The sequence below is a fragment of the Podarcis erhardii genome (assembly GCF_964252035.2).
Source record: "Podarcis erhardii genome assembly, chromosome: 3".
Classification (NCBI taxonomy): Eukaryota; Metazoa; Chordata; class Lepidosauria; order Squamata; family Lacertidae; genus Podarcis; species Podarcis erhardii.
The window spans coordinates 102,493,721-102,501,043 of record NC_138507.1 but is presented as its reverse complement, the minus strand read 5'-3'; the positions used below and the strand labels follow the sequence as shown (position 1 = coordinate 102,501,043).

At 44.0% G+C, this 7,323-nt stretch overlaps 1 protein-coding gene across 5 annotated transcripts in view; it reads left to right on the top strand.

Moving 5' to 3' along the window:
- Positions 1 to 3,780: 3,780 nt before the first annotated feature.
- Positions 3,781 to 7,323, top strand: part of THADA (THADA armadillo repeat containing) — a 157,213-nt gene continuing 153,670 nt past the window's right edge. For 2 of the 5 annotated variants that reach the window (XR_014154525.1, XM_081854449.1), the window contains exon 1: positions 3,781 to 3,971. The gene's annotated coding sequence lies outside the window, so the exon portion shown is untranslated. Of the gene's footprint in view, positions 3,972 to 5,884; positions 5,905 to 7,323 lie in introns of those variants that run through there. The other 3 variants (XM_081854447.1, XM_081854446.1, XM_081854448.1) reach the window with 2 other exon arrangements.

Here is a 7,323-nt window from a genome sequence, read left to right as displayed (position 1 = left end):
ATTTGACTAAGGGTCAAATAGCCAGGACTTGGAGATATGTTGTACACCTGATAACACACACACACACACACACACACACACACGGATTAATTTGTCCTTCAAATACTCAAGTAGATAGTGAGATGTTCTGCAGTAGAAAACAATGCTCCCTCTTCTCTGCCTCAAGCTTAAAGACATTTACCTCCAGCATTTGGCTGTACAATAGCCTTTTAAAACTTTTTATGGGCAGTTTATGTTTCTTTACATTGCTGCTTCTACTTTCCATTCCTTTATATAACCACAAAGATAAGATAGATAGAAAAATCCCTGGTTATCATTAATCATTTTAATAAATAACAAAACAACATTCATTGATCCCACCAGCACCACTAGGATCTCTTATCCTGTTTCCTAACACAGATCCTGAAGCTGAGGCTCCAATACTTTGGCCACATCATGAGAAGACTCCCTGAAAAATACCCTGATGCTGGGAAAGATTGAGGGCACAAGGTGAAGGGGAAGACAGACAATGAGATGCTTGGACAGTGTTCTCGAAGCTACCAACATGAGTTTGACCAAACTGCGAGAGGCAGTGGAAGACAGGAGTGCCTGGTGTGCTCTGGTCCATGGGGTCATGAAGAGTTGGACACAACTAAATGACTAAACAACAACATCTCTCTACACAAAAGTCTGTGAATGGAGCCCACATATAAGAGAATTTTCCCTCCTGCTGTCTATGAAAGGTTGCTTTTGGGTATACTGCAAGCATAGATGAATCTTCACACTGGATACAGGGAATGCTCCTTCCAGTATTGGAGCAGCCTTTTTGCTGCTATTAATGCACTTACACTGCCTTTCTGTCAAATCCTATAGTACGGGGATATAATTTAAGAAGATATTTACATACAAAACCCCCAGAGTTCTCTCCAGTACTAAGTAAATGAACTGGATCAGAATTCTACTGATCAGAATTGGGCCACCACCAAACAAGACCAGACCATATGAATCAACTAAACCTGTGCTGTGTACAGCACCAACACATACATCTCAAATGTGCCTTTCAAAAAGGCAGTAAGAGATCCAATGTGCTCCGAGTATAATTTTTGTTCTACTAAATGCATTTTTAGATCTAAGGAACTCAGCTGTACAGAAGTCAAAGCAGCCTTCCATTGCTGCTCATGCATCAAGCATTCCAGTGGTATGGCTGAAGTTAGAGGCAGTAGTAAATTCTGAACTCAGAATTTGTTGTTGTGAAAGGAAAATGCCTTTCCCACATTTCAGAATACTGTTGCTCACCAACAGATTTTAAGGAAACCAAACTCTTCCTACTGTTTTCTCTATCATTCATTTTGTGGTGGTTGTGTATATTTTTAGCAAGAGCAGCCATGTGGATTTAAAAAAACCCCAACTCTTACACTCTCAAGAGTCCCTTCCGATTCTGGGATTCATATTTGTAAATAAATGGAAATCTGACCACACAAACTACCATTATCTCTCCCTAAACTTGTGCATACCACAGTTTACTGTGCATTAGAATCTGCCTGGGTCACCACTGATGTAGTTATGTGTATACTTCCTGAAACCCAGAACCCGTGGGTATTTTATCTCTCTGTTAAACCTTTAAATTTGTGCATAAGCAGCTATTCATTCAGTACATCATACATCCTAGGCATGACTTTTTTAAAAAAAGCCCTTCAGTCCAAACTGGGACTTCTACATCCACTCCCATGGGATATGTCTTGCCCAGTCTAAGCTGCCCAGCGTAGCTGGGGCAACCCAGTCAGATGGGTGGGATACAAATTATAAAATGATGGTGATTACCAGAGATGCCAAGGGACGGAGTGGATGATGGGGAAAAACAAGTCACTTTTGGATTTGTCACTACTAACTTTAAGAGGATTTGGTCTTTGTGGTATTTTGGATCTCTGGCAGAAAGGCAATGTATAAATGACATCTTTTGCAAACTATTTTAAATTTTAAAAATGGTATTGTTGGTAGGTGAGAAATTTAAGAGTACATTTCTTAGCACTTTGGTGCCACACAGTGGTAAAACTCTGCAGGACAATGAAAAAATTACATATCTTTTAGGAATAGTACTTGTCTCTTTTTACCATGCAAAAGTGAATATATTAACAACTTTAGAAACATGGAAATTAAAATATACTCTACCAAACATTTAATGCAGTTAGTAACTCTAAAAAATATTAATACTCAACCAATATTTGGTCTGAGCTGCATTATAATGTTATACTCCAAGAAATCAGAACACACTACAAGGTGCTTTAACAATCTGAGCACAAAGTCTGTGAAAATGATCAATGTTTAAATGGCCTCTAGATTATGACAGGAATCTGAACAAATGCAACATTTGAATGAAAGTATATTAAAAAAGGCACACACATGCCAGTGCTAATGGACCTCTGAAGCTAGGTAAAAACTGTGGTTAATCACCCATGCACTTATTTAAAGTGGTGCCCCTCACATGGTTGATGTAGTTATGTTGCTATATAGGTTGACTTCATATTGTTGCATTTAAAAATTGCTTTATTGTATTTTAATGTTGTTCCTTGCTCTGGGATTGTGTGAACAATGAAGAGCGGATTGTAAATAATTCACAAGTGAGTGAGGAAGCTTGTTTTGATGATTATGCTGCCAATATTTGGGTGCCTTTCAAACTGAGTAAGGATTGTAACTTTGCTTGAAAGCACTGGAAAATTAAAGCCCAAATTTGTCCAATGGAACAAGGAGCACACATATTAAATGGAAAACTGTGACAGATCCAAGCAGGTACACCACCTGTATACTGTACTTAGGCTGCAATCTTATGCCCACTATTTGGTAGGGTAATGCAACTTCTATGCACACTTACTTGAGTGGGTATTATGTCCCACTAAACACGAATAGGAGGACTGAGCTGTAAGAGCACAATCCTTGTCAAGTCGACAATTTCTCATGTACAGAATTACAATCTAGGCCCCACAGACGGACCCCCCAGTAACCTTGCCAAGTTTGGGCCCCAAGTATCCTAACTTCTGATGTGTACAGAATTTGGTTCCCGTAATAAAAATGAACCTGCCAGACATCTTTGGCTGGCACGGTGTTCTACTTTGAAAACTCACGTTTTGATTGTCTGAATACGGAAGTTAGGAATAAAGTGTTGTTCTGGGCAGTAGCGCACGCAAAATGTCACAGTTTGCAAGCTTAAAAACTACCTTTTTCTATGTTAACGAGAATAACTCTTTATTTCTTAACCTCAAAACTCAGAAGTAACTCCCGCGGAATTCAGAGAACCCTTGTCCTCCCCATAGCTGTCAACTTTTCCCTTTTCTTGCGAGGAATCCTATTCGGAATAAGGGAATTTCCCTTAAAAACAAGGGAAACGTTGACAGCTATGCCTCCCGTGGATGGTAAAATGACCAAACCCGCCTGCTGCATTGAACACAGGGGGTTTAACTCCGGGGGGAAAAACGCTTCGGGGCCGAACTGTCAGTCTTATTAAATTCCGTGGGACTTTAACTCTCTCAAGCAGGACTGGGCACCTTTACCTCCACTGCCCTGCAGGGAAGGCGGGATATTATTAAGGAGGGAGCTGTGTCCTGCCCTGATGCTTCGCGGGACTGCAACTCCCATCAGCCCCACTCAGCAATGGCCAAGCTTCAGGCATGATGGGAATTGTAGTCCAAAGGCACCTGGCGAGCCTCAGGTTCCCCACTCCCGTTTTACGGCCCTCCATTCCTCCCTTAGATTGCCCCTCGGGCTGCATCTCCAGGCCCGCGCCTCGGCCTCCCCGTTTCCCCGGCTGCCCGAGTCGGTCCGCGGCGCATCCAGCGCGCTCGGCCGGGGCCTCCCCGCGCCCACCTCCGGGCTCAGAGGAAAGACGTGGCTCGGCGGGCGGAGCGTTGCCTGTCTGTTCCTCCGTCCGGCCCCTCGCGGCGAGGAGGCGGCACCACCAGAAGCCGGCGGAGGAGAGACTGGCCGGGCCGATCGGGGCGGTAAGCAGCGGGAGGCGCGTAAAAGCGCGCGGCGGGCGAGCTCTCTTGGCGAGGGGGGCGCTTCCCTGGATGCGCTCGCCGCCGCCTTTTCGTTTGCTTGTGTTGCAGGTGGGGCGTCTCGTGCATTTTTAAAACTATCCCCCCTCCCCAAAAATTCCCCCCAGTAAAGGGTTATTGGGGACGCTAAGCTGTTCTCTGAATCTAGCTCCCAAACAGCAGGGTCTTCCTTCTCCTCCTCTGCTTTGAACCAAAGAAAACCGCTCCTGGGATTCGGGGCCACGCGATGTAACGCGCCGCTCATAAAGCCCAATCTGATCAAGCGTGCACGCTGCACCTTTAAGGGACATCGGAAGCACAGTTACACTCCCCCCTCAAAGAATTCTGGGGCCTGTAGTTTATTAGGGGTTGCTGGGGATTGTAGCTTGGCAAGGGGTAAACTACAGTGCCAAGGATTCTCTGAGGGAGAGAAAGTGCTTTGGATGCGCCTTAATGGTATAAAACAAAACAAATTCCTTCCAGTAGCACCTTAAAGACCAACTAAGTCAGTTCTTGGTATGAGCTTTCGTGTGCATGCACACTTCTTCAGATACACTGAAACAGAAGTTTCCAGACCCTTCTATATAGTGAGAAGGTGGGGAGGGGTATTACTCAGAAGGGTGGTGGGAATGGGGGATTGGCAGATAGCTGTGATGAGCCTGTTGACGACTCTTAACGACTGCAATAGGTCTTACAGGAAAAAGCAAGGGGTGAGAAGGTGAAAAATGGCTTTGTCATGTATAATGAGATAAGAATCCAAGGTCTTTGTTCAGACCAGGTTTTTCCATGGTTTTAAGTTTGGTGATAAGTTGTAATTCAGCAGCTTCTCTTTCCAGTCTATTTCTGAAATTCCTTTGTAGTAAAACAGCTACTTTGAGATCTTGTATAGAATGTCCTGGGAGATTGAAGTGTTCTCCTACTGGTTTCTCTGTCTTGTGCTTCCTGATGTCCGATTTATGTCCGTTTATTCTTTGGCGTAAGGTCTGGCCTGTTTGTCCAATATAGAGAGCTGAAGGACACTGTTGGCATTTTATGTGTCCTTCAGCTCTCTATATTGGACAAACAGGCCAGACCTTACGCCAAAGAATAAACGGACATAAATCGGACATCAGGAATCACAAGACAGAGAAACCAGTAGGAGAACACTTCAATCTCCCAGGACATTCTATACAAGATCTCAAAGTAGCTGTTTTACTACAAAGGAATTTCAGAAATAGACTGGAAAGAGAAGCTGCTGAATTACAACTTATCACCAAACTTAAAACCATGGAGAAACCTGGTCTGAACAAAGACCTTGGATTCTTATCTCATTATACATGACAAAGCCATTTTTCACCTTTCCACCCCTTGCTTTTTCCTGTAAGACCTATTGCAGTCGTTAAGAGTCGTCAACAGGCTCATCACAGCTATCTGCCGATCACCCATTCCCACCACCCTTCTGAGTAATACCCCTCCCCACCTTCTCACTATATAGAAGGGTCTGGAAACTTCTGTTTCAGTGTATCTGAAGAAGTGTGCATGCACACGAAAGCTCATACCAAGAACTGACTTAGTTGGTCTTTAAGGTGCTACTGGAAGGAATTTGTTTTGTTTTGACTATGGCAGACCAACACGGCTACCTATCTGTAACTTAATGGTATAGTGTGGTACATAGCCATTCTCACTGACCCAACCTCGAAAGTGCAGTGCAGGTGGTTATATAATTAGGCAGCAATCCTCGCCATGCTTAGAAGTTGTTTCCATTGAATTAAGTGTGGCTTACTCTTGGCTAAATGGAGATAGGATTGCCGCCTTTGTGGGGAAGAAGAGGCACCTCTCCCTGCACTCCATTGCAACGTGTGGAGATTTGTGCAACTTGCTGCCATGAGTGTGATGGCCGTCAGTCATTTAAGGCTATGTAGGTATCTTTGTTGATCATATACCCAAGCATACTTTGCCTATGGGGTGGATAATGAAACAGACGAAATATATATAAAAATAAAAATAAAATGTCCAGTAGCACCTTAGAGACCAACTAAGTTTGTTCTTGGTACAGTGGTACCTCGGGTTACATACACTTCAGATTACATACGCTTCAGGTTACAGACTCTGCTAACCCAGAAATGGTACCTCGGGTTAAGAACTTTGCTTCAGGATGAGAACAGAAATTGTGCTCTGGCGGCGCGGCGGCAGCGGGAGGCCCCATTAGCTAAAGTGTTGCTTCAGGTTAAGAACAGTTTCAGGTTAAGAACGGACCTCCGGAACTAATTAAGTACGTAACCAGAGGTACCACTGTATAATGAAACAGAGTAATTCGGGGGGGGGGGGGGAATAACAATAATAAGAGAAATAAAACAATTGCATTCAATAAAAATGATTGTTGTAATGTCTTGCTTGTAGGATTCCCTGGGTTGATTGGGGAGCAGGGGGCTGGACTAGATTTTTATCTGATCTGGTGAGGTTCTTCTGATGTCCCAACCTGACTGATCCCCGGTGCTGAAAAGAGAGAGACCAGTTAAAACATTCTGTAGAATCTGGGGTGGTTAACCATTATCCTTCCAAATGTTGTTGGAGTCAAACTCCCACCAACACCAGTTAGCATGGGCACTGGTCAGGGATGATCAGAGTTGTCCAGCAATATAATAATAATAATAATAATAATAATAATAATAATAATAATAATAATAATAATTTATTATTTGTACCCCGCCCATCTGGCTGGGTTTCCCCAGCCACTCTGGGCGGCTTCCAACAGAGATAAAAAATACACTAAAATGTCACATATTAAAAACTTCCCTGAACAGGGCTGCCTTCAGATGTCTTCTGAATGTCAGATAGTTGTCCATCGCCTTGACATCCGATGGGAGGGCATTCCACAGGGCGGGCGCCACCACCGAGAAGGCCCTCTGCCTGGTTCCCTACTTGGCCTCTCGCAGTGAGGGAACCGCCAGAAGGCCCTCGGAGCTGGACCTCAGTGTCCGGGCAGAACGATGGGGGAGGAGACGCTCCTTCAGATATACTGGACCGAGAGCCACAAATTAGCCACCCCTGTGATAAAGGAATTTCTTGGAATTTTCTCTTCTAGGCTGCAGGTTAGACTGTTCCCCCATCCAATGTATGTGGGCATGGAAAGTGAGCCAAGTCAGGGAAGAGAGTTCAAGCCAGCCTCTCTGGCATCCTATTTTGGTGTGCAGAGTATTTTTTTTTTTTTTTTTTTTGTGGGAGGTCATTCAAACATACAATTTCCCACTTGCAACGTGAAGTGAAATGAAATCTCTACCATTTGATGCTGCTGTATGTGCAGACTGGCCTAAATTCTGGGGCTAAGCCATGGTGA